At 43.1% G+C, this 11984-nt stretch overlaps 1 protein-coding gene and 1 long non-coding RNA gene across 2 annotated transcripts in view; one reads left to right on the top strand and one right to left on the bottom strand.

The window, feature by feature from the left end:
• TMEM260 (transmembrane protein 260) overlaps positions 1-1578 on the bottom strand; it is a 96703-nt gene extending 95125 nt beyond the window's left edge. The window contains exon 1 of the mRNA XM_066608259.1: positions 1498-1578. The gene's annotated coding sequence lies outside the window, so the exon portion shown is untranslated. The remainder of the gene's footprint in view (positions 1-1497) is intronic.
• On the top strand, positions 1539-11747 carry LOC136632952 (uncharacterized). The gene is made up of 3 exons (XR_010793208.1): positions 1539-1666; positions 2188-2390; positions 11566-11747. It is a non-coding gene; the product is annotated as an uncharacterized lncRNA (long non-coding RNA).
• The last annotated feature ends 237 nt before the right edge of the window (positions 11748-11984 follow it).

Below are 11984 nucleotides of genomic sequence, written 5' to 3' on the forward strand. Positions count from 1 at the left end.
TTCTTGGAGACAGGGTGCCCAAAAAAGGGCATTCCTGGCGTTTTTTTCTTTTTTATTCTGACGACGTTCATCCCGCAGGGTAAATAATGCGTAAATTTGATAGATCGAACTTTGATGGACGCAGCGATACCAAATATGTATTTTTGTTTTATTATTTAGATTCTTTTATTATAAATATGGCAAGGGTTTTTTTTAACTTTTATTTATTTTTTTTTTAATAATCAGTAAAACTTTATTCTTCTTATTTTTACTTTTTTTGTGCATTACATCATACTGCTATCAGACAGGCGGTCTATCAAGCCACCCTACGGGCATGGCTTGATAGGCCCCAGGGCTGTCACGGCAGAATGCCTTTCAGAAGGCCCCCGGCTGCCATGACACCCGCACGGCTCCCTGTGATCTCTCTGTGCGGGACCCCTGAATAACGTTTGGGGGGCTTAAATGCCGCGGTATTTAAAGAATTAACAGCTACGTGCGTCTGATCGAAGCTGTTGCTGCCGGGTGTCAGCTGTAAGAAACGGCCATTGCCCACAATCTCTCTTTATACATAGACCGCCCATACAGGCTGTCAAAAGACGTATCGGCGGTTGTTGAGGGGTTAACGAGCTTAGCATTCAGTGGGATTAGGAGCCGCTCCTGCTCCATACGCAGCGGGTGCCAGTTGTCTTTGACAGCGGGAACCCGGCCACAACAGCCGTGATCGGCGCTGACGCTAATAGTCGCTATTAACCCTTTAAATGATGCCGCTGTCAAAATTTAAATCTTCCAATCAGCGTTCAGGGGTCCAAAACAGCCCCTTTGCAATAACATCTTATTAAAGGCTTATTCACATGAGCACATTTCTGCTGTGTATTACGTGTGCAAAATTTGCGCACGTAATATTCAGTGAACAGAAACTATTGATTTCAGTATGCTCATTCAAATGGGCGTACATTATGTTCATGCAAAATAATATGCCGCGTGTTCTATTTTCAGGTGTACTGCGCACGAAAACAGCACTGAAATCAATGGGACCATGCCTGCATATTTTTTGCACGCACAAATGGGCACAACATGCGGACGCAAAGAATACAGTAAAATATACACACAACGCCCATCGCGCAAATGTGTGCATAAACACGTTAACACCCCTGTAGACGCCAGTCTTGGGCTTGTGGTCACTGACATAATGGGCTACAGCCGTTATCTGCACTCTTTGGTTTCCCTGCTGTTGTGAAACTACAACTCCCAGCAAGCCCTGGCATCCACTGACTGTCAGGACATGCTGGGGGTTGTAGTTCCACACTATCTTTAATTATTTTAAAAAAAACAGGCCGCTGATCTATAGCTGCACTGCACAGTTGCAGCGCAGGAAGCACATTGGGTGGATAATAATGTGGGAAAGATACGTTTGTAATGACCCAGCGCGGGACCCCTACACCGCGGGGTTTACCCACTGCAACCCGCCGCTCTGCAGAGCCCAGCCCCATTGAGGAATAAGCGGCAATGATCACTTACAGCCGCCGTCCGTCCCTGTGCCAGTCACGTGACCTGTTGTCTGGGAGCAGCGTCTCCCTCTCCAAGTGTCTAGCAGCCGCTTCCTCCTCTACGGTGTCCGGGGAGGACCAAATTAAGTCTCATCTGCTGCTTTCATCTGTTGCTGTATTTCTATGATAAAATGCTAAAGGCAAGTACATTTTTCAATTGATATTGTTCCTGTTCACTCATCACATGCAGTTTTATTTATATATATATATATATATATATATATATATATATATATATATACATACACACACACTGCGCAAAGCTTTTTTTAAACTAGTCAAACTTATTGTTGTGTTTTAGTATTTGTGCCTTTTTTTGTTGTTGTTTCACCTCTTCAATATCAGCAAAACGTTTTTCTTTGAGGTCTCTTTTAACTCGAGGAAGTAAAAAAAAAAAAAAAGTTGCACAGAGCAACACTGTGTGAATATGGAGAGTGAGGCAAGGGGGGCATGCAGCTTTTCGTCAAAATTTTCTTAAGGCTGGTCTCTCATGACCGAGCGTAAATTGCAGAATCCGCGAATGTCACCCGCTCAGACGTTCCACGGGATTCCGCACACATTCTAACAAATAACATTTGCATGTCCGCTTGCATGAGTGGACAGCCATTGCAATTTTTCGCTTGTGGAAATTAAATTGCAGCATGTTCTATTTTTTTCGTAGATTACGTGCTGACGGCTTGCATTGAAGCCAATGATAGCCATCCGACCCACGGCCCTTCTGCAATTGACATAACAGAAAGGTCACAGATCCCGCATCATTGCCTAGCGATGGCACCGGAGGCAAAAGAGATTTGAGAAAACAATTTGTGCTGCGCATGTCCGATGGCGAGTCGACCGACGCATCCGCAGTACAGTTAAATTCAGGTAAGCACAGACGCATGAAGATTCCGACCCGTTCGCGTGAGACCAGCCTTACACTCAGCGCTGTGTAGGCAGGCGCGTTGTCAGGATGGAAGAACCATCACCTGCTTGCCACAAAGCGGGACGTTTTCTCCGTGTTTTGTGACGCAACCTTTTTAAAACTTTCAGATGAAAACTTTTCATTCACTGTTTGACCCTTTTTTAAAATAAATTTTGAGTGCACTATCCCTCTCACATCAAAGAAACAAATGAACATTGTTCACACATTTGTATGAATCATCCGTCAGAAAATAGGCGAAAAAACGAACAACTTGTTGAGAGGAATCACTGGAGCCGAATGCAACCTTTACCAGCAACATCGGCAGGCATACCGCCTCATAAGTGATCCATAGTTATGCACTTCAATGACCAAATTAGTTGCTAGACATTCAGCTACTCAAGATTATTGCCCAAATTATCCCATACTCCATTGCACTATTTGTACCATTAAAATTACCGCATACACATCACAGAGCAGGCAGTTATCTTTCAGCAATTATTTTCCATAATGATACTCTCACTTATGAGAAGACTGTCATTAAGTCAAAGCATGGTTTGTATCGATCAGTAGTGGGCCAGTTGGGTACTGGTGCATTATGTGTGCACCGGACGTATGGGTGGAGACATGGGTTGGGCGACCACAGTGACAGGGAACACCTAGGTTACGCCCCAGTAGCGTGACAGATGTCCTGGCTCCGGCGCTGTCCATCAATGGCGAGGATGGGACTGTCAGCTGGAAGCCCCTCCTGGGCAGCTATGCCTTACAGTGGCTGCATGTTACCAGATATGGCGAGGAGCAGACTTACAGTAGGTGGCTCTGCCGAGGACGGGACTTCTAGCTGGAAGCCGCTGTACTGGTGGCGGCTGACGGCTGATAGGGGGAGACTGCAGTGGAAACTTTGGCAATCTTATTAGATTTGTTAAGATCTGCAGAAAGAGGTCTCTGCTACTTGCAAGTAGCTGTGTGACTGCATTGACTTTGGAGGTTGCCAGATTGAAGTGTTGTACTCCAATTTCTTAATTTATGGCTAAAGTCACCGCGTAGCGCTAGCGTAATATAAATAGTAGAGTTCAACTGTATTACTAGTCTGAATTCAGCTCTGTAACACAATGAGATTTCCGGTTATTGCAGCCATAATACAGACACTAAACTTGTGCTCATATTGTGACCGCGTGAAAGCAGCCTTAAAAGTAAACATTTTAGAAAAAAAATCATAAGGTTGCAGTCACTATAGTTGAATCCCATTGAAGATCTGTGGGTTGACCTGAAGAGGGCGCTACACACAAGGTGCCCTCACAGTCTGACAGATTTGGAGCGCTTTTGCAAGGAAGAGTGGGCAAAGATTGCCAAGTCAAAATATGCCAAGTCAAGATGTGCCATGTTGATAGACACCTACCCAAAAAATCTTGTCGTGTCAAAGGGCCTTTAGTATTGCAGCAGTGATATGAATACTAAAGTATGGTTGTATCATAGAATAGTAGAGCTGGAAGGGACCTACAGGGTCATCGGGTCCAACCCCCTGCTCAGTGCAGGATTTACTAAATCATCCCAGATTGGTTAATCCATTGCCGGCTTTGATTGGCTGACGTGTCGCTGGATTAACCAATCAGAGCATTTGCTTTCTGGAGGCGGGGTATTTAAGCCCCACTTCCAGGAAGAACTGCTCTGTGGGCTTGAATGAGGACGCGGCAGCCTGCAGCAGCAATGGGGACCAGCACGAGGACCGGAACGCCGGTGGTAGGTGAGTATTGTTTTTTTTTGTTTTTTTTTTAACATGTAGCCTAGCTAGGGCTTATTTTCAGGTGGTGGGGTTATATTTCAAGCCTCCCCAGAAAATCGGGGTAGGTCTTACTATCGGGAAAATATGGTAGTAATATTGCTTAATGGGAAATACACCATTAAAGGAGTTGTCCATTTGTAAACATTAGTAGCAGTAGCTGTTCGCTGCATCGGTGCACTCCAATGGAAATTTAGCCTGTAATACAAAGCTTCATCACTGCACTGCCTACAGAAATCAATTCAACGCACAAGCGCACCGGCCTGGCGAGCAGCCAATAGGCTGGGACCTTGGGCAGCAGAAGCCCCCAATCTGCTATTTATCAATAGTTTACAACTGGACAACCCCTGTAATCCTGGTGTTTACTTGCTCCTAGTGGCATGTTCTACCTCTAGAGTGCACATAGCTACATTACCTAGGTCTCGGAATCATAGATTTCAGATACTAGCATAAGACACAGACATTTTTTGTATGGCAGTTTTTTTGGTGTTCTAAAACACACAATAAAATTCTTGCATTTTTAGAGGGTTTTGTTGTGGCGGGTTTGATCTTTTTTTCATACAGTTTTTATACAATTTCTTTCCCTATGGAAAGATGTCTAAACAACTCCAAACCTACAGCCTAAGCCTCTGATCGAGAAAAGAAGCCACCAAAATAGTTTGTAACGCACTTATTTCCCTATTGACTTAAAGTTTATACTCTGTTCACATCTGCATTGGAGTCTCCAGGAAAATGCTGGGCAGCATACCGGAAACCCAATGGACCCCCGTATAGCATCATTGGTTCCCGTCCTAGAACAGATCTGTATCTGGCTGTCATACCGTTTTCTGTTCCTATGATGAAACAGTAAAACAGAAAGATGCAACGCAGATGTGAACAGAGCTCAACATTTGGTCTGTGTGATTTTTTTTTTTTGCCTAGATCCTGCCAGTAAAAACTTTTTTCAAAAAGCATTGCATACAAAACCACCTTAAGGCCGGTTTCAGACAAGTATGTTTTAATTCCATATTTGGTCCGTGTTTTGTCTGTACACATAGTCGTATTTTAAAAACGCAAACAAAAATTTGCGGGGCTTAAGGGCCCACTAGCGTTAAAGTATAACTAATCCCACCACTCCCTTTGTCATAAGCTGAAATCCACTTTTATTGATATGTAATAAAATATATTAGAGTAGCAATGAATTAAAAAGATCTGAGTCTCAATGTAATGTGAGGGAATGTATGCAATCAGGGGCGTAACTAAAGACTCAGGGGCCCTGATGCAAAACGTGAGCTGGGGCCCCTCCTCTATCTGTATCTGTACCCGTACCCATACCTAAACCATGCTGCACAGAGACATAACTTGAAGCTCCTGGGCCCCAATGCAAAACCTGTAACAGGGCCCCCAACTATAATGCTTTATTGATAGTACTGGGCTCCCTATATGGAGAAGAGAGGCCTTATGGGCCCCCTAAGGCTCCTGGGCCCGGGTGCAACCGCATCCCCTGCATCCTCTATAGTTACGCCCATGTATGCAATAGACAAAAGCGGTCTAAGAGAAACAATATCCTGCCTTGCTGATTATGCACAAATATCAGGTTCACGACTAACAGTTGCTGCAAATGCAGCAGTACACTGCTATAGACTGAAGATTCAGCAAGTGATTAGATCCCTGCATGAAGTGACTGCATGTGCATAAATGCTGCCAGATAAACAGAGTCTGACATAAGCATAGCGAGAAAGACAACATGAGGCTTTGTGCTAAAAAAAAACAAAAAACGCTCCCCCAACTAGTTTCACCCGAACTTTGGCGTCATCAGGGGTATAAGAGCTATATACCCCTGATGACGCAACTGTGGGTTTCAGCTTATGGCAAAAGCTGTGGTGGGATTGGTATTTTTAAAACGCAGCATGACCTATCTGTCCGTATTTGCATTTATTGGTATTATTTTTTAATTGTTCAACCGTGGATCCATATTTGCCCTGTAGAATATAAAACCAACGACTGCAAATACTGATGACATACGGTTGCAATGTCTTTTTAACACATCCGCACTATGAACCCGTATTACGGAGGTGTGACAATACGCTTGTCTGAAACTGGCCTAAGGGTAAGTTAACAGGTAGCAGATTTGTTTCAAAACTTTCTGTGAGTGTCCCGCTCATCTGAGTGGCGCTTGCAGAAATCCTTACACGTGCTACAAGTACAAGCCCATTCATAGGTGTTCCAAGGAGTTTTTCATAGAAATTTGGGGATGCTACGGGATATGGCAACGCCCGTGGGCAGGCAGCCTTCAGGAAATAAGAAATTGAGATATACCAGGTAGGGGTTTAAATAATGTGTCCAGTACTTGGGTCCGCTGCTACTTCTGCTTTGTCTTTATGTCCCTTCATCAGTTTAAGTGTGCAAGAACAGGTCTTTTATGTAACTAAAACAACACTGGGTACCAGATGGTACTTAAGAAAGGGAGAAAAAATACGGTTAAAAAACTCCATGTTCAATTGCAGTTTCCGGAACCCCCTCATTAATGCCCATGATTCAGAAAAATGTAGACCAGGAGGAAAACAACAGAGCCTCAGGCTAATTGTGCCTTAATGGCCTCATGTTTACGCTCATATGTTTCCTAATTAAATGTTGCAGTGTTAATTACCGTGCATTCATTCTAGTTATTCTTACATTCGATATTTTTGGTGTTTGTTCTTGTAAAGGCCAGGTTCATAGAGGAGGGAAGAGCTACAAGAAATGGTCTTTAATATGTGTTTTAGCTATTATTGTCTTAGATTTTCCTTCATAAAGAAGTGTTTTTAGATTTGCTTATCAGTATTACTTTTTTTTTTTTCCCTTATTGAAATTAATGAGCAAAAACTGCCGTAGAAAAGACGCAAGATATGAATAAGAATTCATAATGCTCCCTAACCAAGGGTGGTGGCTGCTATATAGAAGGGGGTGGCTGCTTGGTGTATACTTCTACACAGGGTACATACAAAGTGTCAGACCATCCTGATACATGTACTGCACCATGCAACTTATAAATGACTCCATGATCGTTCGGCAGGCTACCCTGCACCTTGAAAATGAACCACATTGGTACTGTCACCCTGGGCTCCCCCGGCATTTAATGCCACATTGCTTGTGAATAATACATAATAAATGCGAGGTATCAGTTGGATTTTGGCCAAAATACTTGAGCTCGCAAGCCAATCATCAAGGCTCCTCACGTTTTGTGAGTCCCTACACTAATATAAATGTATCACAGAAAGGGAAATATAAAAACAAACAAATACTGAAAACGGATATATACTTACTTGGTATCCACTCTGTAGGAGTATACACCAAACAGCCACTCGCCTCTGTATAGGAAGTTGTGTGAGTGGCTGTCTTATCGGTGTCCTCCACAGGTGTAATTGGCTCCCTCATTTGGCAGTATGGCTGCCTGTATGCTGAGGTTGGTGCACATGTTTGCCCTCCTGTGTCAGTAAGTATATGGCCGTTTTCGGTGTTTAAGTTGTGTTGAGTATTTAATGTTACTGTAATTTTAGGTAAATGTTCATAAAGGTGTTTTGCAGGGATGTGGCAACAGGCGTTACCGCCAGAAATTAGGGCAGGCCCAGGGTATGTCAGCTTCGTGTACAGTCTGAAATGAGTTCTATGACTCAGCAATTTGGACAGAAGGGCGAAGGTAGTTCTGTGTGCTGCCACTGAGTTTGATGATTAAATGATTATTTGAGCTGCATAAAATTACTGAGACTGTGTCCCTGCGTGACCTGCCGACTGGCATCTAACATCAGTGAATCGGGTTACCAAGTAGAAGTGCGGAAACAATGCATGACGAATTTTAGTTAAAAGAAGTTTTTAGCAAGCATATATGTGGGCCATGAAGGGGTATGTGCCAACTTACCGAATGTTGCAGAGACAGGCTTGTGAGCTGCCTTCATGCTCTAGACTTTGGAAAATTTCCGACTCCAGAACTCCATGTCCCCCTTTCTGGTAAATCTACCCAAACGTCTACGTGAGGCCTGTCCTGAGTCCAAACCCTTTAAATACGGATCAAAAATATATGGTCAAAGGGCGCATTCACACATCTGTATTTATGATCCATGTTAATGAAAATGCATAGCTCTTTTTAGATGTGGCCCTGTCATAAATAAGTAAGTAAATGTAATGTCATGATTGCGTCCCTGCTAGCCAATATTCTATTATTTTTGTATCAGGAAAGTTGCAAACGGGCACTGGGCGGTAGACCTAGGGCACGTGCCCCTGGTGCCCTGTCCTAGGAATGGCATTGGCATAATCTCTAGCTGTACTTATTTGTGTACACTTTGAAGGAGATTTTCGCTAAAGAAAACAGTGATGTTAAATTAATGCCAGGTGGAAACTGGCATTGTTCAGTAGCATGCACCGTAATGGTGAAAACAGGGTACTCTTATTAGACTGGCATACAGCTCAGTGAAACACCAGCGTCAATAAATGTAGCCCATTGTCTGTGTGCCGCTTGCAAGAGCTAAGCCCTTTTCAAGTGGATTCCTTCACCCACATTTAACTGTAATCAATATTCTTTTCTCCTTCGCTAAGATTATGTGCCCGTCTATTGTCATACACTTGTATGCCAGGAACTTAGTTTGCAGTCTAGCCCTTTTGTGCTAGGCTAATTTATTTTTAGTTTTCCATTCTGTGCTGTTCTTTATAAATTTTAATTTTACACACAAAAAAAAGCGCAAAAAATGAAATTAATTGATGTAAAAAAACTCACCACAAAATGACCTTCCATACAGTCACCACAATATAGATATATTGAGAAAACTAAGAAGAAAAAAAACTGGACAAAGCTGATGGGACAATTGTGCACTGTACACCTGGCTGACAGTATAGAGAAGGGCTGCTTACAGCATTTCTATATCTGACTTCTAAAGTAGTCCACTACGCACAAAAGTGAACCTACGAAATTCCTAGGATCAGTCTGTTTTTTTTATCCGCTTCCTTCTCATGGTTTTTGTACTACGTCGGAAGAGAAAAAATGACTGATCATCCAAAAAAAAGTGACATTGGTACTTGAAGCACAAAAGATCACAGTATTTAACCCTTTCCTATTCAATTTGTATTCTGGTTTTCCTAGGGGGGCTTACTCTTCTTCTGTCATTATACAATGGTGCTATCTGCTGGCTAAAGCCAGTACTGCATGAAGTGATACGTTGGATAGGCTCCCACAGCAAAGAGGCTGACAATATACAGTAAGAGAACCCCAACGGATGTCTTCCAACATCGCAGCTCTACAGCCTTAAATCATAATGTCTTTAGAGGTCAGACAGTGGATTGGAAAGGGTTAAAAGGGGTCACCTTCAGACATTGGTGGTATATTTAATCAATGTCTAGTCGATGTTCAGCCGATGAGACCAGATAGAACAAAGCAGCAAAGCAATAAAAACATTGTACTACTTTGTCTTCTGTTGGCTTTGCTCAATTTTTTCATCTGTGGTTGGTCAATGACTATAAAGAGTCAATCGGACAGCCTCTTGAGAACACCTAGCAGAGCCAAGAGGTGTTAGGCTGGGTTCACACAGGGCGGAATCCCGCTAGAAATCTTGCGGTTTTGCCGCAGCGAAAAACATGAGATTTCCACTGGGAAAGCACCGCTTCAAAACCCGCTGCACTTACCCGTGGGTTTTGGAGCGTCCGTAGCAAAAGACATGCTACGGCCAGGAAATCCAGCTTTGCCGCGACGGATTGGCTTTCTCATGGGGACGAGATTTTTGACAAAACTCGTCCACATGGCTGGCTAGTCTCTGGATTAGCGTCCGCAGGCCAATTTGCTGCAGCTAAATTCCGCACCGAATTTCCGCGGCAGATTTGCCCTGCGTGAACCCAGCCTTAAGGTACCTTTTATGCAGAGCAATTATCACCCAAATAATAACTTGGAAAGAGGGGCGTAACTATAGAGGGTGCAGGGGATGCGGTTGCACCCGGGCCCAGGAGCCTTAGGGGGCCATAAGGCCTCTCTTCTCCATATTGGGAGCCCAGTACTATGAATAAAGCATTATAGTTGGGGCCCTGTTACAGGTTTTGCACTGGGGCCCAGGAGCTTTACGTTACGCCTCTGCTTGGAAACAATGATTTTCGGCGATAGTTGGCTTATGTACACACAGCCACTAGCAGGGCACTAAGTGAGAAATCGCTCAGTAGTTGCTAGTCACTTTGTTTCAACTTACGGAAACAGAGTGACTAACGAGCAATTTCTCATGCATTCTAAACAGGAGGCGTTCAATCTGCCAGTTTGCAGTGAATGGAGGCGGGCGGCCGGAAGAGATCTTCAGCGTGCTCCACCTCCATTCACTGAACGACTGTTTCTCCTACGTGAAAGCTCAAGAGCAAGAGTCGTTAGGACAGCTGTTGGGCACTTATGCACCCGACAGTTGTCCCATGTAAAGGTACCTTTAGTTAAAGTGTTGCATCACTTTCCTAGGCAGCTGCCAATTTTAGTGATCGGAGGAGTATCAGGTCAGCCCTCCAATGATCAGCCATTGCATAAGGACAATGATCCTGGCATATCCTAGCAATATGCACTAATGTCTATTCTCCAACAATCCCTTTATTCTTCAGAGAGAACTGAATGTCTTTCAACATGAAGCATTGTCTATGTACAGCAAAAACTAATTACGGCAGCTGACAATGGTCACATTACAGTATTTTTATGACATCTAGCGAACTTTTCATTAACCTGCGCTGAAAGTGAAGAGTGTTGTCCTATCAGTATGCACAGGAGAATGAACAAGGCAATAAGTTGTAATTACATTAAACAGGCTATTGGGTAACTTTTGACTTCCTTATCACTTATATTGTGCTCTTGCTATGGAGAGCTGCATCGGGTTAATTGAAACATGCACTATTATATTTGAAGCACAATGGCCTGTGCCTAGAACTAGATTAAATGCATTTTCCTTAAATATTTGGAGCCTAAAATTCTTTGATCTTTTAGAGTCTGGGATTAGGATCCTTCCCCAGAAGTTAATTATACCGAAGAAGAGGGGCAGATTGGTGACACTATAGCATACTCTAGTGGCATAAAGTGGGAGATGGCTTCCGGACAAAATTTCAGAATCATTCCAGCAAGCCCTGGGCAGCTATTGTAGAATTTATTTTTTAAGCCTGCAGCAAGGCAATAAACTGCCCTAATACCCAGTGCAAGACTGAAGTCACACGGTGTCACCATTCTGCTATTCAAATGCAATGAAGTTTGCAATGAAAGTCCCTGACTCTTTCTACTTCCACTGATGCAGGAGGTCCTTCAAATATAGGACTTAAATTGTGTGTTTGTGGATTATATGTTGCTTACTATACCTATTATATTCCAATTATCTCACGTTTGTTTTGTACTAAACGGGGAGAAGACAGAATTCTGTGAACCGTACCTACTAGCCGGCACATGATGACATCCGATGGAAGCAAACAATGAAAGTTGTTACATAATAACAGCAAGCAGCAATGTTGGAAATCATGAAGAATTGATACAGAAAGTGTATTGGAAACTTTTACATTATGTGATAAATGCAAACCAACAAAATGTGAATAAAATGACATCTATGACATGATTATAGAAATCTTCTCTCATTTAGTACTCCTTCTCCCCATCATGCCCCCTCTTACTGAGTATGTATTTCACTATTTAGAGCAATGCGACCAAATGGCAGCATTATCCCTTCTGGCTTTAAAAGTCTGGTGCTATGTCAATAGCTCGTGTCAAAATGGCATACAGAAAAATGGCAAGCACATACTCATAGATGCAGCAATAGGGACGGTTTATTGCAGA

This window comes from Eleutherodactylus coqui, chromosome 6 (assembly GCF_035609145.1).
Source record: "Eleutherodactylus coqui strain aEleCoq1 chromosome 6, aEleCoq1.hap1, whole genome shotgun sequence".
In the NCBI taxonomy this organism is placed as follows: domain Eukaryota; kingdom Metazoa; phylum Chordata; class Amphibia; order Anura; family Eleutherodactylidae; genus Eleutherodactylus; species Eleutherodactylus coqui.